We start from the raw sequence: 26251 nt of genomic DNA, 5'->3' as shown, positions 1-26251 counted from the left end.
GGGGTGAAAGCTGATACGCAATCCCCATAACTTAAATATTGGTGTATAAAGTTAATTACTACACAGCACGTTGTAGGTCAGGTGCTATGGGGATGAGAGAGGGCAAGAAAACAAAAATGTTTGGTCAATAAATATACAAACATATCTAAGTGAGGAAGAAACACTCAAACTATGAGAATCCTCGTTTATGAAATAGTCACCTGGTCATCGCTGATATATATCATTTCTTTCTTCCACTACCCATTTCCTTTACCCTAAGCAAGCACTTTAGCTGGTGGCGGTTTCCTGGCTGGTGGAGGGAACTCAAACCTTCTTTCCTAAAGTTCAGGATCACTAGTGGTCCTGCCTGAATTGGGATGCATTTTTCTGTGGACTTTAATCCTAGGACGTAAGAACGGTAAGAGGTACCCAGAGCGTCTCCTATATCCCTACGGTATAATAATCCAAATTCCCCCATGATTTTCAGGACCAATCACTTGAGACAGTATAGTGCTCAAGTGATTTTTCTATTTTTCTCTTCTTTGCTCGTTAAGCCACTGGCACAAGGAACACACCGTGTTCAGGTGGTTGTCTAAATTACTAGTTCAGTGGAATCATTGTTGTGTCCCTTGGTGGAAACAGTTTCCACCTTTAGTTCCTTTTGAGCTAAAACTCCTAGACCACTAGAGCCCAATTGCAGGGGTGCAAATAAAGCAACGTTGCTAGTGAATCACTAGGGGTAATCCCACCCCTTGATTGCCAGACCCATGAATCCTGACTAGGGGAGGAACATCATCATATATTGGACATCAATTTGGAGCATATATTTGATCCCGGAGGACATTGTCCCAGCCCTGCAAGGCATTATTACCTACCTGCCATCACAACTGATGGCATAGCCTCTTCAAAAGGCTCTACAACGGAACATGACTCAGCCATTAAAGAGAATGAAATCTTGCCACTTGCCACAACATACAGTAAAACCTTGGTTTGCGAGTAACTTGTCCTGTGAATGGTTTGCAAGACAAGCAAACATTTCTGATAAATTTTAAATTGAGAAACGAGCAATGTCTTGCAATAGGAGTAGTACACGATGCCGAATGTCACTTGATCACAGCTGAGCCAGTGGTTCTTGAAATTCGCTTTGATATACAAGTGCTTTGGATTACAAGCATGTTTCCAGAATGAATTATGCTCACAAACCAAGATTTTACTGTAGATGGATCTAGAGGGTATAATGCTAAGGGAAAGAAGTCAGCCAGAGAAAGACAAATACCACACGATTTCACTCATATGTGGAATTTAAGAAACAAACAAACAAAAAAAATGAACAAATAAAGGGGGAAGAAAGACAGACAAAAAACAGACTCTTAACTATAGAGAACAAAGCAATGGTTACCAGAGGGGAGGTGGGTAGGGGGATGGATGGAATAGGTGAAGGGCATTAAGAGCACACTTATCACGATGAGCACTGAATAATGTGTGGAATTGTTGAATCATTATATTGTACACCTGAAACTAACATAATACTGTAAGTTAATTATACTGGAATTAAAAAAAATTTTTAAAAGGCTATTCTACTATTTCATTAAGCCAACTACTTACTTTAAGCTGATGGGGAGCATGACAAGACTAGTGAATATCATGAGCATGTGTCCATTGCTGCAACATCATTTGTTATGAAACGAATTCCTTTGTCAGAAACAGTGCTGTTTAGAACGTCATGGCAGTGGATAAGTTGCTCTGTAAGTGGATAATAGCTCAGAAAGAAACATCACAGGCGGGTAGAGTAAGCATCCATTCTCGGAAGAATGAAGTGCTGCCCCTTGCATTATGGAAATAGTCCAATGTAATTAACTCATCATCACGTAGCTGGCTGATTCCCCTGGGGAATTTGTGGCATATTAGGAACTAAAGGGCTCTTGGAGGTTTGGGCACTCAGCAGCTTGGTAGGTGGAAGTTCATGTTGCTGAGTCCACGTGTAACCTTCATCGTTTCATTCCTACTGTGGCCATGTTGTTCAGGAGCCCATTGGGCAGTGCCACGAGTGGCTGGAGAATGATGCTGCTTGATGTCCACAGAATGGGTTATCCTCTCCACCTGAAGTCACCTTTCTGTGAGCATTCACCTAAGACACAAATATCTCTCACCCACCCTCTGCCATTCAGAGAAGTCTGTCCACGTACTTCTTCCTCAGATCTCCTTGTCACCAATTGTCCAATCATGTTCCTTGCAAGTCCCTGGTCATCCAGCCAAACCATCAGCCATTGCCCATGAATCACTGTGGATCGTACCTCTCTGGCCATTCTACTTCCAGCTATAGCAGGTGGTACGAACTGAATTGCTGGCCTAGGAGACCTAACTTTAGCTATTTCCAAGGGATTCTGCTACACTTTGGAAACTTTTAGCAAAAAATAGTTTCCAACTTACCTTTGGTTCATAAACATTAATCCTTTTTTTAAAAAGTTTATTTATTTTGACACAGAGAGAGCACATATGCACACATGTGCGAGCAGGGGGGGGGGCATAGAGAGAGGGAGAGAGAGAATCACAAGCAGGCTCTGAGCTGTCAGCACAGAGCCTGACGCGGGGCTCGATCCCATGAACCATGAGATCATGACCTGAGCCTAAATCAGGAGTTGGACACTTGACTGACGGAGCCACCCAGGCACCTCTAAACACTAATCCTTGAATACCATAGCACTTACATGTGCACTATAACACATGTAATCTCTTCTCTTTTACCTTTTCTTTCCTTTTCTTTCTTCCTTTCTTTCTTCCTCTTTTCTTTTCTTTTCTTTTCTTTTCTTTTCTTTTCTTTTCTTTTCTTTTCTTTTCTTTTCTTTTCCTTCCTTCCTTCCTTCCTTCCTTCCTTCCTTCCTTCCTTCCTTCCTTCCTTCCTTCCTTCCTTCCGAGAGCTGAGCGCTGGGGAGGGGTAGAGGGAGAGACAAGGAATCTTATGCAGTCTCCACAGCCAGCACAGAGCCAACACAGGGCTCCATCCCACAACTCTGAGATCATGACCTGAGCTGAAATCAAGAGTCGGACGCTTAGCCAACTGAGCCACCCAGGCGCCTCTCACCCAAAGTCTTACACATGGTAGGCAGGCATTCCATCAATATTTGTGCAGTGAATGGGTAGCCCTGGCACTTGATTGTGCAACTGCTGAACCTGTTAGAAAGTAGCCAAATGGGGAACAAGTTTATGTATCTGCTTAGCAGTTTAGAGCGCGTAACACATGAATACTTATGGCTGACAAGCCTGTATTGATCGACTGCTACGTACCTAGGTACTGTTCTACAATAAATCTTTGTATACCAATTGTTGAGCTAGGTTAATTTTAAGGACACATGATATCAATTAGGTGATATTACATTTATTTCTTCCCCAGGTTAAGCACATGTGTGTATCTGGGCTTGGAGTCATAACTACTGCCTCAGAAGTGCTCAAAGGAGAAAAAGGGATTTATTGTTTCCTGCCGATTATACGTGTAGTTTGCTGAAGCAGCATGCTCGTAAGGTCTGGGAGGTTGAGGCCCATTTCTGATGTTGGTCTTGTTCAACACTCTTGAGCTTTATAGACAATTATTGAGAGAGTGAATGAGTTGTCCCCCAAGACCATGTCAGATGCCAGTAACTTTCTGAGATGCCTCAAGCTGCTGAGCTGTGGAACCAGAGGGAGCGTGGCGTAGTGAACCAGCACTGGACCAGGGCGGCTGAGTTCTGGCTTTAGCTTTGCCACTGCCTGGCTACGTGACCTTGAGTAAGGCACACATCCTTTCTGGGTTTTGATTTCTGGTTTGAGGCTGCTTGAGAGTCAAATAGCAGCCATGAGAGGCCTCTCCTGCTCCAAGGTATTTTGTTCGGACTGTACATTGTACTAAGAAAGAAAAAAACTGTACTGTATTTGGATGCCTTTGGGGACATACACTCTGGTTCGCTAGTTACCACCCCTTCCTGTTACTTTTGTGCATTTTTACTCCAGGTTTGGCCCCTGTAGCCATTTGGGTTTGTAACTTCTGATCATGATCGCCTCTAGTTCTGACATTCTCTGAGTTCGTGCCCCTGGAATATAAGTGCCATAGGGCAGGAGTTGGGACATCTTTCGATCACTGAATGCCCAATCCTAGAACAGTGCCTGGAATATAACAGCTGCTTCCTAAGTGTTTGTTGAGTGAATGAATACCTGCATGAAAATAAAACAGACCTATGGAGAAAGGGGGGTGGGGGATCATTGTCTCCCTCCGGTTTGGATACAAATTGGTTTAAATACCAACTGCCACTGTTCAGGAGCTTGCCTCAGCAAAACTTGCCACTTTGTGGAGGCTGTATTGCTGTGGGCATTGTCAGATGCCCAGTTCTAGATGCTTCTGCCTGAGCTTCTGGCCTGATTCCTGACCCAGTCGGTGCTGTCTTACTATTGGATCTGTTGAAGAACTTCCTGTGATCTTCCTACCGTGTGTGTTTTTAAAAATTCCTTGCTGAGAATACAACCCCACAGCACTGCTGTTAACACTCAATAAAACTTTCTTTTTCCTGGTAGCTGTTAAACTTTAACATCAGATTATACTACATATCAGCAGAATGTTCCACACGAGCCTTCCTTGCTAAACAGAAGTGAGGCCCCCTAACCCGTCAGCTTTGGGGAGACTACAAACCTAGCTCACTTTCATAACCACCCGGGGAGAAACTCTGTTAAAACAACACTTCTGGCCCTTCAGAAACAGCCCTGGCAGTTAGAAACATTAAAATACCTCTCAAACAAATGAACAACACGATGTAAAAGGCATGAGGTTTAAAGAAACGGTTTTAAACTAGAAATGAGTGCAGAGTTACTCTTAAGTATATATGCTATTTGCTTACATTTTCTAGTTCCAATAATTTATAGTACAAATCTTCTATTTGTGAATTAAAAATGTAAATAACTTGACATTTTGTCTCACAAATCCAGACTAATACTCCTCTAGGTTCAAGAAGGAAAAATAAACAAACAAACAAAACTGTGTTCAAGCCTCGCAGACAGAGGACAGGGCAAAGAATTCTCCTGGTCTCTTACACTTTATTAAAAATCTTTTTTCTTAATGTTTATTTATTTTTGAGAGAGAGAGAGAGACAGAGTGTGAGCAGCGGAGGGGCAGAGAGAGAGGGAGACAGAATCCAAAGCAGGCTCCAGGCTCTGAGCTGTCAGCACAGAGCCCAATGCGGGGCTCAAACCCACAAACTGTGAGATCATGACCTGAGCTGAACTCGGATGCTTAACTGACTGAGCCACCCAGGCACCCTGGTCTCTTATAGTTTAAAACAGCAACATTGACCACAGCCTGGAAACTGACTCAGTCTGAGTTCCAACCCCCCCCAGCACAGTAACATTTCATTTATTATGTGGACATGAAGGTGGCATGTATTCTGTGCTGACAGAACTAGTCATGAGCAGAGCAGTCCTCTCCGGGAGCACTTGGTGGGGGCTGTTGCCAGATATTTCTCCGCAAGCACAGGAGCAAACCCTCCTTTCCCCTGCTCTAGTGGATTTTCATTGGAAACATCCCAGCCAGAGTTTCCGCTTGGGATTTCACTTGCCATTTATAGGCAAATGAACCTAGATACTTTCACTCTGCACTGCCTGCCCATGGGGCACAAAGTCTGAGATGTCGGAGATGTCTTGGGAAGATAAACTTGCAGAAGATTCTGGGTCCTCAGGGTCATAGGCTTTGCCTTTGTGAATTAGGCCCTGAGGTAGCACAGTACTTTTTGTGTCCTCACCAAGGATGAATTTGGATCATAAACTGCAGGATAACAAGTCAAGTCTATTTATGCATCTCAGGCTTATACTTCATTATCTTCATACTTATACTTCATTATACTTATTATCTCCATCAAATGACCTGATTAGAGAATAAAAATGTGAAAATTTGTTTTAACAGAGAGGGAGAAGGATGCAGTAGACTTCAAATTTAAAGCCAAAGTGATCATCTAAAATTATTCCAACCACGTAGCATCACATGGTAGCCCTGAGAAGGACAACGGGAGAAATCAGAGGCTAGTTTCTAGAAATGCTCCTGCAAAGTGTACCCATTTAAACTGATCTAGACTATCACATGGGGAGTTTAGAGATAATGACTTTATCTTTTTATTTAGTGTATGTGGAAAATCATGTTCTCTGTTATTTTAATCATCTTCAACATCTCTATAAAGCAACGAAGGCCATTCACACCTAATCACATTGTAAGTATTCCCAATATCAGAATGAATTTACAGCCCAAAGGAGACATTGGTGATGGAGATGTCCATCTAAATTACACATAATTGGAAAGTATTTACCTAAAATCTACATTGAGAGAAAATCCACTTCTCTCATAGGAATTTCAGACCAGGTAAAATTCTTAAATTATTTTTAAATGTTTATTTATTTTTGAGAGAGAGAGAGAGAGAGAGAGAGAGAGCGAGCAGGGGAATGGGCAGAGAGAGAGAGAGGGAGATACAGAACTCAAAGCAGGCTCCAGGCTCTGAGCTGTCAGCACAGAGCCAGATACGGGGCTCAAACTCACGAAATGTGAGATCATGACCTGAGCCGAAGTCAGATGCTTAACCAATGGAGCCATCCAGGCGTCCCTGGACCAGGTAAAATTCTAAAGGCAAGTCCCCTTTTAATTCATTTTTACATTCCCCAGAGTAATCAGCACAATGTCTTGCAAAAATTTGGTGTCAGGGAGATTCTGTAAAGAGGTTAGGATTTCCAAATTTGTTTGGAAAATGTAGGTTTTCCGCTGAAGTTTACCTTCAAATCTCTTAAAGAAAAAGTAAACTTTTCCTCTGGCTCTGTTTTTGGGTCTTCCCTCTAAATTTTTCTCTTTGAAAGAAAGCAACAGACACCCTCCCTCAATTTCCCCAAGCCTTGTGGATTGGAATACTCCCACGAGTTACTCTGTTTCTATCACTTCTGGGAAAGGGCTGCTTCCTTGGGGCAGCTGTTCAGTGGCTGCCTCCTGACAGGTGAACCAGAAAGCAGTCTGGAAGTCCATCCTTGGAGGCCTCACCACACTGTCGTCAGGACTGTTTATGTCTGGGTGTGTTGCCTGCGGTACCTCAGACTGGACAACTTCATAGCGACTGTGCTTTTGAGTGAGATATTTCGGACTGCTGAAATGAGTCGAAAATGCTTGAGTCAGAAGTAGTCTAAATCGTTAGCAGGGTTTTCGGGATAAGATTACTAAATGTGAGAACTTTTATAAGAAAACGTGAAAAGTAAAAGAGGTCCTGAACTCAGACTATGATGCTATCAGCTGCCCACCATTGCTGCCTTGTTCCTTGCTAAAGAGGCCTTCACTGGCCTGTCTCCTGTTGCTCTGGGAAGAGATTCAGCGCTGTGCCTTCCAGCGCTACCTCTTACTCATTAGCTTCGCCTTGCAGAGGATGGAGGAGCATCACGATGGATTAGGAAGTCCTGGAAGTAACACGAGTTTCACGTTAGAACAAAAACAGATTGATGCCTGAGACCGCCATGGCTCTCAGAGAGCAGGACCTGTTGATCTGGGCTCACTATCAAGCAGTCTTCAGGGGTGTATCCAGAAGCCCTGTGATGATGTTGCTTTATATTTAGTTTTTACTGTCATCAAAGGTCCGTGTGCACGCATGTAGAGAGCCAAGGGGTTGTATAAGACTGGCACAAACAAAAAACAGAAGCCTTTCTGTCCTTCCCACGTCCCACCTTCGGAGGGCAAACCCACTCGACTTTTCCAAACAGTTACGTGCTATTTGCATCCATCTCTCTAAAGCACACAATTTTATTGCTACTTACGGAATTTTCACTTTTAAACATCATCTGTTGACTTCCTACAATGGAAGATATGGATCTAACACTGTTTCTCCCTCCCTCCCATGACCCATGTTTACAGGACCCATCGTCTTCCCAAATACTTTCACAGAGGTTTAGTTAGATCCATGTGTACATTTCCAATTTATGATCATTTAAAGTGCTGTTGATAGCTTAGCCGTGTAGTCTACCATGATTGCTTTTCCTTTTCTCCACAACATACTGTGGCATTAATGAACTTGGGGGTTACCTTAGCCTCTGTCTCATGTTGAATTCCCTGTTTCTCGGACCTCATGTCCTCAAATGATTTATTAATTTGTTGTGGCGGAATACATCCTCCAGTAGCTTTCTGAGAAAGTCAATGGTAAATATTTTGAGAACTGCATTTCTGCATTTCTGAACTGCATATACGTATTCTACTACTCTACTTGATTAATGTTGCGACCGGGTAGAAAATTCTAGGTTGGGAATAATTTTCTCTCAGGAATGGAAGATATTTCTTCGGCCTTCGTATTTCTAGTGTTGCTGTTGATAAATCAGATTCTATACTGATTCTTGGTACTTTGTGCCTGTATTTTAGGATCTTTGCTTTGCCCTAAAGTGTTAAAGTTTCGCGATGATAAGCCTAGGTGTGGATCTATTTTTATCCATTGTGGCCAATACCTGATAGGTCTCTAGTTCTGTTGACTTCAATGAGCTGTTGGATGATCTCTTTCTGTTTTCTTTGTCTTTTTCCAGCACTTCTACTCATCAGAAGATGGATGTCCCGGGCTGGTCCTCTAAATTTCTTTCTATATCTTTCCAATTTTCTATGTCTTTGTTTTACCTTCAGGGATATTTCTCAACTTCATTTTTTAACCTTTTATTGAGATTTTCATTTTTCCTTCCCAGTTTTAATTCTCCAAATGTTCTGATTTTTACATATAACATCTTGTTCTTGTTTTAGGTATGTGATAATTTGTATAAGGTTTCATCTCCCTGCATGATTTTCTTCCAAGCTGGAAGTATATTGGTTTGTTGATTTGGCATCTTTCTTTCCTATTAAAAGTCTTCCTCAAATGCTGGTGACCTTGGCTCTTTGTCCATACGTAAGATTAGGGCACTACAAAAGCTGATAGGAAACCCTCTATGCAAGACAGGATTTGTCAGACTGAGCTTGTCAGTGTGGTGTTCTGCTTAGGCCGTTTCACAGGCAGCTCCCTGATGTCAGTCTGTGGGTCTTTTCTCTTGAGCTTGCCAGATTCCCCAGAGGAGTCTTTTCTAATTAGGAGGCCAAAGTACTGTGAAGTTGATTTCAACACCGTGTCAGTCTTCACTTACTCACCCTATGTTCAGGACGCTTTTCCCATCCTGACTGTTCTTGTGGTTCTCAAGTCCAACACATCCTGGTCTTATTCTCTTCAGGGAATGAGTTCCTGGGTTTCTGTTCAGGTGGTGGAGGAGACATGGGGTGTCTCACTGCTGCTTAAACAAACTTAACCAACCCTCTGGATTTTATTTTATTTTTTAACATTTATTTATTTTTGAGACAGAGAGAGAGCATGAACAGGGGAGGGTCAGAGAAAGAGGGAGACACAGAATCTGAAACAGGTTCCAGGCTCTGAGCTGTCAGCACAGAGCCCGACGCGGGGCTCGAACCCACGGACTGCAAGATCATGACCTGAGCCGAAGTCAGACGCTTAAGCGACTGAGCCACCCAGGTGCCCCAGCCCTCTGGATTTTAGCCCCGGCATTGTCTCCATTTCCAGGGGTAACCAGTACTGTCAATTCTTGGACATTCTGGGGATTCCATGGATATAAATTAGATGCCCTCTTAGCTTTTTCCTACTTTCTGGGGTCTGCTAAATCATTACGACCCCTCAAAATGCTTTCCAGCTTCTAAAATGTAGTTATTGTTTCTCCTTTTCTCTTTGTTTACTTTTGCTTTTTGTTCTTATGTTTAATCCCTTAGTTGTCCCTTTAGTGGAGTGTCTGGAGGGAGTGGAGGCAAATCTGTGTATTCAGCTGGTTACTCTAAACTGGAAATCCACGTAATCTGATGTGTTTTTTTTCAAGAAAAAAAAAAACCGTTCTACAGAGAAAGCTTTCCATGAGTGCTTGACATGCATAGAGTCTAGGACCTACTGTAAGTTGCTAAATTGAAAGGAAAATGATATCTTTGTCAGTTCCCTCTAATATCTGATCTGTAGGTTGAGTCCTTGATTCATACCACTGCCGTATTGGTTAGAGGTCCTAAGGAAGTCCTCTGCCCTTGGGTCTATACTTACAATCCAAGAGTCTCAGAAAGGATTTTAGCCTCTCAGTATATCACTCCACCCTCTTCGTTTGTGGTTGCTTGCTGGGTAACAATGGAGAGCCTAAAAGTGGGAGAGGGAAAGACACTGACTGGGAATGGAAGTGGAGGACCTGAAACTCTAATAAATGCACCCTCCGTAACCCTGTGGCACAGCCAGGAATTGCGCCCACCCCTCCCGCCAGCTACCCCTTTTGATCTCTCCTTTTCCTGGTTTCCTTCACAACTCCAGGACGGAAGGGGGAAACACACATTTCATTAGTCCGGTAAGGACTGCCCAGCCCATGGGTCAGAGATGAGAATTCTGCCAAGTCACTTTTCTTAGAAGCCAGTGGATGACCATATCCCTGCAGGGAGATAGTTTAATGTGCCTCCCATTTCCATCACTTTTTTGCAAGGGAAAGAAAGAGAAAAAAAGACTGTAAAGTTTTTAAAGCTAAGAGTTCCCAACAGGGCTAGTTCTCAAAAGGGAAGTTTACATAGGGGGCCTACCAGCTACCTGCTTACACACATGCACACACATGCATACACACACACACACACACACACACACACACATGCACACACACTCCCCTTGAAGCTTTTATGTAAGGCAGATAAGACCTGAATGAGTATCCTGCAAACCTGAAATGGGAAGGAGTCCCCACAAGGGAGTTGAGTAGTCTCAAGTGGATATTTATATGGTGAAGGGAAAGGAGGACCCTTAACTTGGCAGATGTAGGATGAAAGTTTTAATGAACCGACTCTGTACACAGGCCTCAGGATTGCCTGTGTTTTGCCTTTTAAGGTACCACCTGACTGTCTGGTATCTTAAGCTCCACCCTGGCATGTGTCAGACCTAGCTGTGTCCCAGCAATCCCTCCAGTTCCCAGGACTGTAGCTCCAGAGCCGAAGCTCGCCTGACGTGTTCTTTGGATGATTCACACAAAACCCCCTGGACATTCCCTGCATGGGCTCTGAAATGGTGGCAAGAGGTCTCACCTGATGGGGACCTTCCTTCCCCTCTGCCCTCTGATATTTTGAATTCAGGTTTCTACGACTCAGTCTGCTGCAGAGCTCAAGGGCTCGGGAACTGCAGGAAGTCCTCCAGGTGCCCGGAAGCCACCCAGGTCCGGACAGCAATAACACTGTGCTTATTTCAGCTTCTTGGACAAGTGCTGCAGGCTCCATCATACTCCAAGTTCAGGGTGAGCTGCTTTCAGAGACAGCAGCGTTTTCTGCATGTGCGTCTTTATACAGAATTGTCAGTCATACTTTGCAGGCAGCTGCCCTTCTACATAGGAGTAGCTGCTGGAAAGGCAGGAAACCACACAGGCCAGAAACAAAAAGACACTTGAAGTATTGTTTAGAGAACACGTGTAAGATGTTAGAAACCACAACATCCTACACCTGTAGCAACATCTACTGCAGATGGGTATGTGCTTTGCAGTCCATTTTAGACTTTCAGGCGGATCACTTCTAAGAAACAAACTTGGGCTTCCCTTGTGCCAAGTTCCCTGCTGTAGATGATTACTCCTAAAAGTCTGCATGTATGACAACTTTACTATCTCTGGAGCAAAGAGAAGACTTCATTTGCAAAGATTTGCCCCGACTCAAGCCAAGGTCAGCAACTGAGGTTTCTGTCAGAGCCATTTTGGCCCCAGAGATACTGCTTGCTCTTTCAAAGTCAACAGGAAACCAAAACAAACTCTATAGGGCTTATGCTTAACAAAAAGCAGACTCAGCCAGTCACTCACTCGCTCGCTCACTCACTCACTCACTCACTCACTCACTCACTCACTCATTATTGTCCAAAAGCAGCACTTACCGCCATCTCAATATTGGTTCTGTGAAAAACACATTAGCCACGTTAGTTTTGACACCCTCCTAATTGCATTTTCTGTGACTGGACCCGGGGCTCAAAGATGGACTCCTAGACCTCACTGTGCAACAGGAAACTTGCCACTGACGGGGGGTTGAGCGCCCTTATCAAGCAGAGATTTTATCTTTATTAGTTTCCTATTTAAGCCCGAGCCATAAACACCATAACCATTAACAGTTTCACTGCTCAGAATATATAAATGTTCTCAAAATTGATGGCTATCTACAGTTTTGGGCAAGATCCAAGACCATAAACTCTTCTGTGCTTTGAGAACCAGAGAGGCTGTGAGGCTGGGAGCGGCAGGAGTGTTATATAATGCCAGCTGCCTCTTAGGAAAGATTTTAAAGTTAGGGACCCTCTGGGGATTTTTCCTTTGTGCTGATTCTTAGGCTCTTTCAGACTAAGCCAACTTCTAAACAGGGATACTGGAAAGGCTTAGTGAAAGAGACCCAGAAGCTTTTCTATTAGTTTTGTACCTGGCTAACTTAAGTACCTTAAGCAAGTGTGTCTGATGATCAGTTTTCTGAAATGACACTTCCCCTGCCTTTTCGACAGAGCTGTTATGAGGACCATATATGTCTTCTTGAAAAACAGAAAGTAATAAACAAGTCGAATCCCCCTTTGCCTTTAAAGTTAAGAGAACGTTTACTTAAGTACTCAGTGTGTTAATTTATCCATTGCTGTGTACCAAATCACCCCAAAACTAAGCAGCTTAAAACAGTAAACATTTATTATCTCACAGTTTCTGTGAGTCAGGAATTTAGGAGTGACTTTGCTGGATGGTTCTGGTTTAAGGTCTTTCATGAAATTGTAGTCAAATGTTGGCCAGGAGGGTGCCTGTGTGGCTCAGTTGGTTAAGCGTCCGACTTCGGCTCAGATCAGGATCTCATGGTTTGTGGGTTTGAGCCCCACATTGGGCTCTGTGCTGACAGCTCAGAGCCTGGAGTCTGCTTTGGATTCTGTGTCTCCCTCTCTCTCTGCTCCTCCCCCACTCACGCTCCGTCTCTGTCTCTCCCTCTCAAAAATGAATAAACATTAAAAAAGTGTTAAAAAAGAGTTGGCCAGGGCTACAGTCATCTGTAGTCACCCACTTCCAAGATGGATTACTCACATGGATATCGGCAGGATGTTTCAGTTTCCTGACACATGGGCTTTGCCATAGGTCTTCTTCAGGGTGCATGGCTTGGTGATTGACCTTCCCCAAATTGAATGATCTAAGAGAAAGCAAGAGAGAAACCACAATGTCTTTTATGACCTAGCCTTGGAAGTTGCATTACACATTATCATATCTGCAATATTCTGTTGGTTAGCCAGCTCATCATGGGAGTGGAGTGCACAGAAGCTTGTACACTAGGCAGTGAGGATTGGTGGAGGCTAGCTTGGGGATTGGTTACCACAAACCTGAACTATACTGACAAGTAACTGAGTCAACTAAAAATGGTTATTAAGTGCAATTTGAGATCAGTGTATTGTTTCCCAATATTTTTCCATGTCTGATCCACACAGGTGCCAATCCTATGTTTGAGTATCATCTGATAAATCCTGAGCATAGCATCAGAGTTACTCAGGCCTTAGAGTCAGAAAGTGTTGGGTCCAAATCTGGCTCATTCACCTACTTGTTTGAGCCTATATCTCCTCATTTACACAACGGGCGTAATATATTTGCTTCACTGGCTTACTATAGCCATTAATCAAAAGACCACAGAATAATACCTAACTACTCAATCAGTGGTAGGTATTTTTCTTAGTTTCTTAGTTTCTTGCTTTTTTTCAATTAAAAAAATTTTTTTAATGTTTTTATTTATTTTTGAAGGAGAGAGGGAGACAGCATGAGCAGGGGAGGAGCAGAGAGAGAGGGAAACACAGAATTCGAAGCAGGCTCCAGCCTCTGAGCCATTAGTGCAGAGCCCGATGCGGGGCTCGAACCCATGAACTGTGAGATCATGACCTGAGCTGAAGTCAGATGCTCAACTGACTGAGCCACCCAGGCACCCCAATACTGCTTTTAGCATACAATGCAGCTTGAGAGATGAGCACACAGAGTACACAGAGTTGCATTCTGGCCCTCACATAACAAAGGGTCTGGATATTGGCTAGTTTGAGGTTTGATGAATGCAGTGGCTCAATGACATCATCAAGTACCTGGGTTATTTTCACTTTCTCTGCCATCCTTGGCATTTGGATTTTCTCTTTGATAAGATAACCATGGCAACCTAGAGCATCAGGTCCTCACAAAGAAGCTGGCTGAAAGAGTTAAGTCCTTTCCGTACGCCCTTTTTTAAGGTGAAGAAAATCTTCCTATACCCCAGTAGACTTTTCCTCAGATTTAATTGACCTGAGTTGGGTTACATGCCCATTTCTAAGCCAGTTATTGACCCAAAGTAGGAAATTACAAGTTGTTGGCTTAAATTATTCAAGGCTTCTCTCTGGGGCTGGGTAGAGATTTGGCTTCCCAGAAGCACATGGCTATATGATTAAAAAATAATATGAAAGAAAGTTGGAAATGGCTGTTGGGTGGGTCAGCGATGTGTGTTACAGGGTACATGGAGATAAAAATTTTGAGAATTTTGCATGTTTGAAAATGTCTTTATCAGCACACTTGATGGGTATTTTGCTGGATATAGAATTCTAGACTAGAACTTTTTCCTTAGAATTGTAAGGCATTGCTCTATTTTCTAGTCACTTCCAGTGTTATTTTTGAGAAGTTCAATGCCATTCTGATTACTGGTTTTTGGTATGGGACCTGGTTTTCTTTCTGGAAGAATTTTGGAGTTTCTAGTTATTGATGAGTTTCTAAAATTTCATGATTATGTCCTTTGGTATGATCTTTCATCATTTCTTATGCTAGACCCAGCTAGTCCTTCTAGTCTGAGAACTTACCCAAGTAAGTTCTGGGAAATTTTCTTGTGCTGTTTCTTTGGGGGGAAAAAAATCCCCCTCAGGACACCTGGGTGGCTCAGTTGGTTAAGCATCCATCTTGGGCTCAGGTCATGATCTCGTGGTTCGTGCGTCAGGCCCTGTGCTGACAGCTCAGAGCCTGGAGCCTGCTTTGGATTCTGTGTCTCCCTCTCTCTCTGCCCCTCCCCCACTCGTGTTCTGTCTCTCGCTCAAAAATAAACAAACATTTTTTAAAAATCCCTATTATCTCTGTACTTTCTTCCTGGAATTACTTGAATGTTGGACTTCCTGTATTGATCTTCTAGGTTTCTTATCATTTTCCCCCTATTTTTCATCTCTTTGTCTTTTTGTTCTTTCCTGAAAGATATCTTCAGCTTCTTCTAGACTCTTTTACTGATTTTGTTTTTGCTACTGTATTTTTAATTCCTGAAACTTCTGTCTTGTTCTCTTAATGTTTCTCTTTTACAATATCCTTTTCTAATTCTGTGGATGAAATACTTTCTCTCATCTCTCCAAGGATTTTACTTGGAGGGTGTGTGTGTGTGTGTGTGTGTGTGTGTGTGCGCGCGCTCGCGTGTGTGTTTAAATTTTCTCCAACTCCTCCCAGTTACTTATTTTTCCATTTTGGTTTTTATCATTTGGTAAAGGTTTTCCTTAAAATAGCTGGGTGATTCTTCTTCACTTTCTTATATTTCAAGGGGAAAGACTACTTTCCCCTACTTCATAATCTGCCAATTTGGTAAGTTGTAACATTAAAGCAGAAAGGACTGACATGAGGCCACAGGTGAAACTGCATGTTATTTTATTTAATCCTCATAACTATGTGATATAAGTGTTATTACCATCCTCATTTCACAGGTGAAGAAACCGAAAGCTCATAGGGTTTTATAATCTGTTTAGGGGCATACAGACAGAGAATAGCGAACGTGAGCTCTTAGCCACAATACTACCATTGCCTCTCGGTTGGTGAAAGTTGTTCTTGGTATTGGTCCACATCTCTTTCTCTCTGGCCCACCTTTGGGTGGTCTTCTCATTCCCCAATTCCTTGGTGCCCTCCTGTTTCCTTAGGGACCCTCACTTTGTATTGATGCCCATCCCTATTATTTCTCAAAATCCCCTGCTTCCTAAGTTTCTTCTCCTTTTCCCCACACCCTCTCGCCTCCTCCAATCAAAATTTCCATTTCTCTAGTAGTACTATCTCACTGTGGGTTCAGAAAGAAGCAAGTTTGCTGACATAAAGTAGAATCAAGTAGGAATGGTGAGGGAAAAGTCGGGTGCCTCTGCTCACTATCACCACTGTAGTTATTAGCATTTTGAGGGGACTGTATTAATTTTAACTGTGGAATCAACATAGGTAACATTTCTTTTTTAAAATTAAAAAAATGTCTATTTATTTTTGAGAGAAAGAGAGACAGAGTGTGAGTGGGGGAGGGGCAGAGAAGAGGGACACCCAGAATCCGAAGCAAGCTCCAGGCTCTGAGCTGTCAGCGCAGAGCCTGACGCGGGGCTTGAACTCAAGAACTGCGATATCATGACCTGAGCCAAAGTCGGATGCTTAACCCACCACCTGAGCCACACCCGGGCACCCCAAGATAGATAACATTTCTTGATCTGACACTGTACTGAGACAATACCAACACCTGGTCTTGGTCCCTGTCCCCAAGTTGTTAAATTTCAGTTGAGGAAACAGTTTACCAAAAAAAGATAATTATAGTACATCATAGTTTATTGGTGTGCACTCTTTGAGATACTTGCCCCTTTAAAGGTCATGGCTGCTTGCCATCAGAAAGGCAACTTGACCTACATACACTGAGATTTCCCAGGAAGGGATGGGCTTAGACAGGGTAGCCAGGTCTGCAAGGCTGTGAAGTGCCCACAGGATGGGTGCAGGGGGCTGTGCGTGAAATCTAGACAAGGAACTTATGGTTAAGGTGGGGAGGGGTGTATGAAGAAAAGGGGTCTGTACCAGCCCTCCCCCCCCCCCCCCCGCTTCTGAAAGGCATGCTCTCTGAAACAAGGATGGGGAAGCTGCAGGAGTGGCATGATTCAGCAACAAGCCACACCAGTTCTTTCCAGTTCCTAACCTTCCTGGTTCTCAACAGCAGACAGAGCTGCAGGGAAAGAGGGCTTCTGAAGAGCATCACTCTTCTGACCTTTTGAGTGTTTTTAAATAAAAGTGCTTTCGTTTAGCATATTTGAAAAATCTGGAAGGAATACGGTACATCAATGACTTAAGCCTTATCAGCTTCAGGTTTAGTCATTTTTCTTGAACTGAATTCCCCCCACCGCGTTTAAAGAACAATAAGAACACAGAGCCCTCAGCACAGCCAGTCTCCTAGACTTCAGGATGAACTCGCAGATGGACTCGTGCTCAAACACCAAATCCCTTTTCGACTTATCTTTGGCTTTCAAGACCCGCATCCAACAGCCATTGAAAATGCTTCCCCTAAGAGCCTTGCTTCTGGAAGAGGGTAAGCATTCCCCGCTCTCTTGGGGCATATACCTATACTCATGAGAGGCACCCGGGACCTCCAGGAGGAACGCATTCCCGGGAAGGCAGACTCGGTTCCCAAAGCCCGGCAGCCAAGGGCGCCGCAAAGACACCAAAGGGTCGCCAAGCCACAAGCCAACGACGTGTGTCCAGAATGCCTAGCCTGGGCTGCTGGGATGTTAAATGTGGGCTCTGTGTTGTTTTAATAAAGCGGGGCAGACGCCGGCAGGTTTCCCCAGGGGCGGGCCCGTTTCCTCAGGAGACCGCGAAAGCAGCTGAGTAGAGAGCTGAAGGCGGCACCGTGCGGGCCGCGGCTTCCCCGGCCTCAAGGACGCCAGACCGCCTCTGCACTAGTGCGGGTACCTCCCGAGAGGCCCCGGGCTCATTTTCCACTCGGCTGCGTCCCGGCCGAGCTGTAAACCCAACCTGACGTGGGCTCATTAATTTGGCAGCGACTGGAAGGCTGGGCCATGGCTGCGCACCCAGGAGGCCTTTGTGCGCCCAGGGTCAGGTCAGAGGGCAACCGAAACACGGCTGAACCCTGCACGCGGCTCCCGGGCGCGGGGCGGCGCGACCCGAGCCGCTTCCTCCGGCCGGGCGGCCCCAGGACCCGGCCTCCCGCCCTGCGGCCCCGCCAGCGCGGCTTCCGGAGCCCGGCAGCGCGGTGACCCGGGCCCTTGGCCGCGCCAGACCGGGCCTCGGGAGTAGGCGCACCCCGCCCCGGCATTAGCCCGCAGGCGTCGCAGGCCGGCCGGGCAGCGGGTCTCCGCGGCCTTCCGTCTTCGAGATTCCGTCACTGGGGTGCAGGCCCGGCCCTGCGCGCCGCCTTCCCTCGGTCTCCGCGCCCCGCGCCGGCCCGGAGCTCGGGGCTCGCGGGGGCGGGGACGGGGGTGGGGGCGGAGGTGGGCGGTGGAAAGGCCCGGCTGCGACGCGCCGCCCTCCCACCCCCAACCCGCTGGAGCCAGGCCTCTGCCCCCCAGCCCGGTGGCCTGCTCTGGTGGTCGCTCGGGATGTTTCGGGAGGGTTTCGGCTGGCGGCCCGTCCCTTGCGCCCTCGGCCGCGCTCCGTGCTAAGTAGCACGTGGCGCAGCCCTGACCCGGTCGGCCAGGATCGATAGCACACTTATAGTCCTGTTTTCTTGGTTCGCCAGGCGGGAGTGCAGAGGGAGGCGTGCACACCCGGGGGTGGAGAGAGGGGGCGGCGAGATGGACCGCGGGGAGGGGGCTAGGACTCCCCCCCCCCCCCTCCTCCAGCGCACTCCTTAGGCCCTCTGGGTTGGCAAGCGCCTGCTCGATTTTCCTTCCCTTTCCCAGTTTTCCCGAGTGGCGGAGGCACGCTTCGAAGTCCTAGCCCCGGGATCCCAACCCGGGGGTCTGGCCTTCACGAAGGCGGCCGGGAGGGGGAGGGGGGTGGTTCTGCGTTTCACAAGTGACTCCAGCACAGATTAATTTTAGCAAGTTTCGCAAAAACAAACCGGCCTCCTTCTGTGCCTTTAGGTGACTTTTGTGACATTCAGCAGCAAAGAAAACTATTTCCTCTGTCATTCAGAGCTAACCACGTGTAATTGGCCCAGAAGTCTGTTGTATTTGGGGGAACTGTTTGCGATATCCCATCTGTTTTCATCTCGCGGTTCAAACGAGTCTGTGTTTACCCTTCTGTCGGGGAAATTGGTTTACATGCACAGCAATTTTGGTGCAACACCGAAGTATCCCCTTGAACTAATGCTACGGGTCCGACAGGCTTTGTACTGCTAATAACCCTCCATTACGTCTGTCAGGAGACATTTACACAGCCGCGTGGTCGGTCCCATAAAGGAAATTAAGATCCTAGGTTTATCTTAACTGTTTGAAAACCAATTGGTTTCTGGTGATGGCCACAGACGCAGACGCGCGGGTCGCGGGAGCAGTCGTGTCGCACTGGGGGGAAGCCCTGCCGCCTTCTGGCTTCCGCGGGGTGGGCTAGTCTGACAGCGGGTGACCCCCAGCAGCCACTCCTCCTGCCCGGAAGACGAATTTGCGTCTCTTTTGTCTGCACCACCTTCCCGAGCTGCGGGCCCTGTTTCCCAAGTGACAGACCGCGAAACCGCAGGGAAGTGGCGGGAGCCTGGGTGGGAGGTCTCTGACGGCGTGTTTCGCAGATCGAGGATGGATGGAGGCGCAGAAGGCTCAGCGGCCATCTGGCCGTTTCGCGGGCGGCAGGGAGACGATTTGGTGCTCCCAGGAGGGCGAGGTCTCCTTCCCAAGACTGGGGGGCGCGGAAAGAGATCAGGGCGCGTGAATCGCCGGCGGGACGCGGTGCTGGTGGCTGGTGGTCTCGTTTTTGAGCCGCCTTGGGCGCCTGCCGGTGCCCGTCGGGGGTGGGGGGCGAGGAGCCCAGAGTCGCGAGGTGGCTGCGGAGTGGCCTCCGCACGCCCGGGAGTGTGCCTGGAGACGCGGCCGGCTGTCCTGGGGCTGAGTAATGGGAGAAATTGCTCTGAAATCGAGTCCGCAGCCCTGGCGGAGAGGCTGGTAATCAGCCCCTGGCATGTGTGCAAATGGTGATTTTGCGGGTGTTACTTAATCCATGCCGGCGGTGAAAAGCCGCAGGTTGGTGGCAGCCTCATCTCCCGTGGCCAGGCTTCTTCCAGGTCTGGTCTGCGGAGCAGGCCCCGAGCCCAGGTTAGGGTGCGGTGACTGGTCAGGGCTTGCGTCTGAGGTTTGGGTTATTATCCCAGTGTCTCGGCAGAAATCAGCCATTTCCTCTGCATCCCATGCTAACTTACTCTTTCAAGGGGAGGAAAAGTTGGGAGAGGAGACAACTGCAATGTTTTACAAACAGTGGAGAATGTAACTGAGGCTGTTTTGGTAAAAGGAGCAATATTCAGTTGTTCTTTCAACCTTAGTATGAGGAACTGTCATAGTTGTCTGTGGGAGGCCATAAAAATCAGTAAATGACTCCTCTGCAAAGGAAGACCCAAGTCTTAGTGTTAAGGATTTGAGAAGTGACCTTTGCTAACTCTATTACGGTGGAGGCCTGCTCCTGGGTAAATGCGGGAAAACAAAGATCTAAGGCCAGAGCCTGTGTCCCCACAGATAAAGTGTCCATTTCTTCCAAAGGTGAAAGGAAATAAGCCCTCCCCACCCCCATCCCCGTCTGCTGGCAAGCCCTGAATTCCTACTCCATGGTCAATTCCCTGCTTCATTTTACTTATGCAGAAACTGGTGATGAATAATTTAAAAATTTCTAAGAATCAAAATATTCCAGGGCTAAAAGGAGCGATAATCCCAACCTACTCCACCCCTTAAAGCTCAAAAAAACAAATAATCCACTCATTTGTGACAAAGAGCAAGAATTTATATAACTACTTGGATATAGGTCTGAATTATAGGGGACAAGCTCTCTTTTGAGATCCTTGAGCATTTTATTTTGTGGCATTTTCAGTACCTTTTACTGAAAATAAATCTACAGAGAGTGTGAAAAGACCCCAACTCTAGAAGCTAGTTTTAGTCAATTCATGAAGATGGACTGAAAGGTTTGTCCTGAAAAGGAATGATTTTAAAGTTAAAATTCTACTTTGTATTCATGGTCAGCATAGCCTTGAAGCATGAGGAAAGACAACAGAATTATCTGAGAGTACAGTGCTCACATATTCTGGGCAATCATAAAAACAGGGTTTTAGTTTAACAGGGTTTCCTAGTAGTGGCCGACTTACTGTCTTTCCTGATGTTTCTCTTTTTTTAATTCTTTTTTTAAAGTTCATTTATTTATTTAGAAAGAGACGGGGGCGGGGGGGGGGGTGGAGGGTAGGGGCAGAGAGAGAAGAAGAAAGTCCCAAGCAGGCTCCTCATTGTTGACGCTAACCCGATGCAGGGCTCAAACTCACGAACCATGAGATCATGACCTGAGCAGAAATCAAGAGTTGGTTGCTTAAGCAACTGAGCCACCCAGGCCCCCCTCTTTTTTTTTTTTAAGTTTATTTATTTGTTTTGAGAGAGAGCACAAGTGAGGGAGGGGCAGAGAGAGAGAGAGAGAGAGAGAGAGAGAGAGGGAGAGAATGAATCCCAAGCAGGCTCTGTGCTGTCAGTGCAGAGCCCAACATGGGGCTCGATCCCATGAACTGTGAGATCATGACCTCAGCCGAAATCAAGATGCTTAACTGTTTGAGCCACTCAGGCATCCCCTGACGTTTTCTTTTGTCCTTCTTATCCATCAAGTACAACTGACCAAAAATTATACCAGAGAGGCTCCTCACACAGTTTATTTTTGAGAGACTGCTCTTGCTTAGTACTGCACTAGCAATAATGATGGGCACAGAAGGACCAGATGTGTTGCCTGCCCTTTTGGAGCCTCTAATTTGCTCGGGGAGAAGAGACTTAGAAAACTGAGAATATCCTTATCTAGTAGGAAGCAGAAAGTAGGAGTAGGAGGGAGTAGGAAGCGCTTGCATAGTATTGCTGAGGGAACAGAATGAGGAAGCCACCAGCTTCCCAAGACCCAAGTGATGCTCAGGTCCTGTCAGGGAGAAAGCTAGAAGAGGAGACTAGGAAGTCAGTAGCCAGACGGGGTGTGGCTCAGCTATTGTCCTTCTTTTCCTGCCCCTTCTGCGCTTGCAGTGGCACCAGGAGATGACATTAAGGGCAAATCTGGAGTTCATGGTGTATGTCTGCATGTTTGTAGGAGTGTGGTGGGGAGGGAAAGTCCAAATATATTGTCTGATCGTTCTCCACCTGTGGTGAGGTTAGGGGGAGCTCCATTTTCTGGCTGTGTTACTGTTTGCATCAACATGATGCCCACAGGTAATCTCGAGAAAATAAACTAACTGGATTATGAGCTAAAGAATCATGCGGGCTTTTCTCCTGCTAGGATCTCAACAGCTGTTCCAGGACAAACATTGCCCAATAAGACTGCCCCCATCACAGGATGAATCTAAAGGACTTAATTGTGTGTGAGTAATTTCCAGAAAGTACTTGTAATTTTGTATGTGATTGGAAAGAATAACCACGGTGGAAAAGCCCCTGCATTTCTAATTGGTTTTGAGACTGTTTTTACCTGGTTGGTGTTTGAAAGCAAAATAATTGTTTCTCCTTGAGAAAACTGTTTGATTCTAATACTCCACATGCGTTTGACATAGTTAAAAAAAAAAATTTGGATACAGTTGCTGTTTTGATTCTGTCGGCCCTCTCCCCCCACCTCCCCATAACACAGGCTTTGGTTTGATTTTTCAGACCACACACACAGAGAACTGAATGTTCCATTAGTGATCATAGTCTTATCAATTCTATAGGTGGCAGAAGGCTCACTCTAGGACCACCTGCCTCCGCATAGTATTACACTGTGGGAAGACATTCCCCCCGCCACTAATAATGTGGGATGTGGTAGGGTGACTCTCACGGCCCATCTACTTTGGCATTGAGAACAAAGCTAGTTTAAGTTCAACTGGTCTGAAGCCCGCTTTCCTTAGATCTTGCCCAAGATCTATAACTGTAATCATCCATAATGACCCTATGCCATTGAATCTGCCCTGCCCCTGTGCTAGGAGACAGGAACCCAGGCCAGGGTCAGCACTACTAGTGGGGTAGCCTTAAAGATCCTGGAGGAGCCCCACAAGTGAGAAGCTCTCCACACTCACTTTCCGGTCTCTCCCTCCCCATGTGAAGGCCAAAAGCCGTGCCTGCCCCTAAAATCTCTAAAGGAAAACAGACGTTTTAAAACGACTGTCAACCTGTAAACAGTTACCCATTAATGAACTATTAAGCACTTAATTCTTATTTCCTCTATGTATTCATTTGCTCATTGAAATTTTGCCCAGCACATGGAGTATTTGGCGGTCAGTTTCTTCTGTTTTGGGAAACCACTTTTGTGTGTTTTCAGGGATGCCCAGGGAGACAAAGATTCGGTTTATGTGCAGCCAGGGAAGCCCTCAACTAGTAGAGGACGAGATCTTGGCAGAGCAGTGGACGGGGTGGGTGTAAGCAGTGGATGGGAGAAGGAGAAAGAGGGGGTGAGCAGACGATCCAGAAGGTCTAGCTTCTGAATGTTCTTAGCAGGTTCTGGCCATAATCTCTTATGCTGATAGGCCTTCAGACATGATAAAGATCATAGCTATTGGATGAGAAAGAACAAAATGAGCATTTTTTAAAAAGCAACTTAAAAAGAAAAAATTGTCATGCATGGTTTGATTCTAGCAAAAGAATGATTATACATAAATAAGACATAGCATTATAGTTATTCCTAATGCATACATGCTTGCTTTTTTATATCTGTATTTCTTCCATCTAGATACAAAGATAAAATATACAATCCAAGTCAGCATTTACCATTTATTGTGTTATTCCCGTTCACATGTTTTTTTTCCCTTAAAATGTATACTTTTTTCCCCATGGACTTCCTTTTAGGCACAAAACTCAGATTCTGAAAGAAATACTTTCAGGTTTTTTTTTTTTTTTAAGCTGAGTTAGCTTTGTCCATTTTACTAACTGTGCTTTTGTACATTTATTTATTTTTATGATTTATAAAAATGTTCTCATCATTTTAATAGTCACCCCTGGGTGCATGGGCAATGGTTTAGAAAACTTCCAAAATATGGTAATACCACTATAGCAAAGCACCACACAGCAACAAAAACACAAACCCACTGAACACTGGCCCAGAACAACATTCCTCCAACTGTCTGGGGAAAATAAACCAAAAAAAGCTATCTTTCATCGTGCCTGAAAGGTCAGCTAACCAGGGCTTTCAGGAGAACAAGAGGAATGGTATTTTACAGAGGAGGGCCCCTTGTTGAAGACCCTTTGCCTCCAGCTCCCTAGAAATGCACTCCAGGGTGGGGTGTGGAGACAGATCTCATCCTAGAAGAGGGGTTATGGGCCTGAAGCTACGTGGAACCTACCCCACCTTGTGTGGACGTCCTGGCTGCCCAAATGAATATAGCCAAGGTGTCCATGCCAGCTACTAATTGCTCTTATCCTATCAGCTGAGGGCAGGGCTCTGGTTAGTTAGTTAGGTTAGTTAGTTACAGCTGCTGTTGTTATTTACAAAGTGCTGAAGGAAAGATTGTTTTGAGTTCAGCACCGTGATATAGACGTGGATTTTGAGTCCCAGCTGTATTTTTTACTTGATGTATGATCAAGTCACGTAACCTTTTCTTGAATCTTAAGTCTTTTTCCCACTAAAATCAGAGATAACATTGGCTGCCTCACTGAGTTGTTATGAGAATTAAGTGAAATAACACAAGTGAAAGAACCGATTAAATATATTGCAAGTCCTCTGTCAATGACCTGACTGCTGTCTGGAGGTTTTCTTGAATCTGAATTACCAGAAAAAAATTGCCTGTACTCTCTCTTTGTCTTTCCATGGGTGCACACAGCCTTCCTCAACCGCAAGTCAGATCTGAGTGAATGCCTGAAAAACCTGGAGAAGGATAGGCACTTGGTCTGAGGGTGGGGCTGCATGTGCATTCCATCTGACAGCCTAGGGCCCCACAGATACAAACTTAGTCACTCTGGAGTGTAACAGGGCTTCTGGCCAACTCCAGAGTTAGAGCAAGCGTAATGGGACAAAAGAAAAGGGTACAGGGGACATGGTATACTCAGTTGACTTTTGTCAGCCATGTCAAGAGGCAGAATGGAATGCTCGTTATAAGCAAGGATATCTGGAGCCGGCTTAGAACAGTGCTCAATATACTAGGTATCAGTGCTTTTGAGAGGCAGCAGAGACTCAAGCTAAAGCATGTGGCTCTGAATGAGCTGCCTTAGTCTGCTTTCACCGTTTACTGACTGGATGACCTTGGGAAGTTCTTGCAGTTCTTCGGTTTCTTCATCTGTAAAATGGGGGTGGTAGTAATACTTCCTAGGGTTGTTTTTGTTATGATTTAAAGAGTTAATAAATGTCAAGGGCTTAGAACAGTGTCTGGCATGTAGCACATATTTGCTGTTATTATTGTTGTTTTTATTATCATTATTACAGGTAAGCTGCCCCCACTCCTTTCCTTCCAGCTCAAAAAATGTAGATTACTCCCTAGCCAACCTGAAGGAGAAGACTGTTGATCGCCCAGAAATCTTTCTATGACTCTCACCCGTATGGCTGGTCATGCCTACTTTATCCTAAGGTGGTTCTTTAAAAGTTCGCTACAGGAGGGACACATTTACCCCTCCCAGGGGGCTGTCTCATCCCACACCTTCACTCTACCCTTGCATATGGTGCCCATTAGTCCCTTGTGATTTTTCACCACCTTCAGTTCCTCAACTTGTGTTTTTCCTCTCCCTTCCAGTTCTTGAGTACGATGGAGGGCTGTCCTGAGTCCTGTCGACAGTGAGGGGATGTTGCACTGATCAGACCAGGGCTGCTATTTTTCTGGATGAATAGGTGTGTAGATGGACTCAATGGACAGTGTTCGATTGCTAATTCTTTAAAAAATTTTTTTAATGTTTATTTATTTTTGACAGAGAGAGAGACAGAGCATGAATGGGGGAGGGTCAGAGAGAGGGAGACACAGAATCGGAAGCAGGCTCCAGGCTCTGAGCTGTCAGCACAGAGCCAAACATGGGGCTTGAACTCACAGACCACGAGGTCATGACCTGAGCCGAAGTCGGACGCCCAACCGACTGAGCCACCCAGGTGCCCCGGTTGCTAATTCTTATAAAATCAACAGGAAATGAGAAATAGAGCATCAAAAAAATTAAATGCCCTGTTGGTTTTTAATCATTCTGATAATCTCATTCCTCGTGCTACCAGAGTTATTTTTAAGAGAAGGTGAATAAATATGAACCCCCTCCCAAAACATTGCAGGGCTCTGCAGTTTCCTCTGAGAACTCCTTTCCTTTTGAGGGTGGACTTGAACTCAACAGCAGGACAAACATCTCTAAGCAGGCCCCGTCCGTTAGCAGTCTGTGTTTTTGCCAAGGGCTTATGGGTGGCATTTCTTCACAACAGACGTAGTGGA

General features: G+C 45.5%; 1 protein-coding gene across 6 annotated transcripts in view; it reads left to right on the top strand.

The window, feature by feature from the left end:
* FOXD1 (forkhead box D1) overlaps positions 1-26251 on the top strand; it is a 104407-nt gene that overhangs the window by 62915 nt on the left and 15241 nt on the right. For 3 of the 6 annotated variants that reach the window (XR_006600809.1, XR_006600807.1, XR_006600808.1), the window contains exons 6-7: positions 22174-22255; positions 25580-25674. The gene's annotated coding sequence lies outside the window, so the exon portion shown is untranslated. Of the gene's footprint in view, positions 1-16052; positions 16065-17708; positions 17843-22173; positions 22256-25579; positions 25675-26251 lie in introns of those variants that run through there. The other 3 variants (XR_006600812.1, XR_006600814.1, XR_006600816.1) reach the window with 3 other exon arrangements.

Source organism: Felis catus, chromosome A1 (genome assembly GCF_018350175.1).
Source record: "Felis catus isolate Fca126 chromosome A1, F.catus_Fca126_mat1.0, whole genome shotgun sequence".
Classification (NCBI taxonomy): Eukaryota; Metazoa; Chordata; class Mammalia; order Carnivora; family Felidae; genus Felis; species Felis catus.
This window is presented reverse-complemented; position numbering and strand designations above follow the sequence as displayed.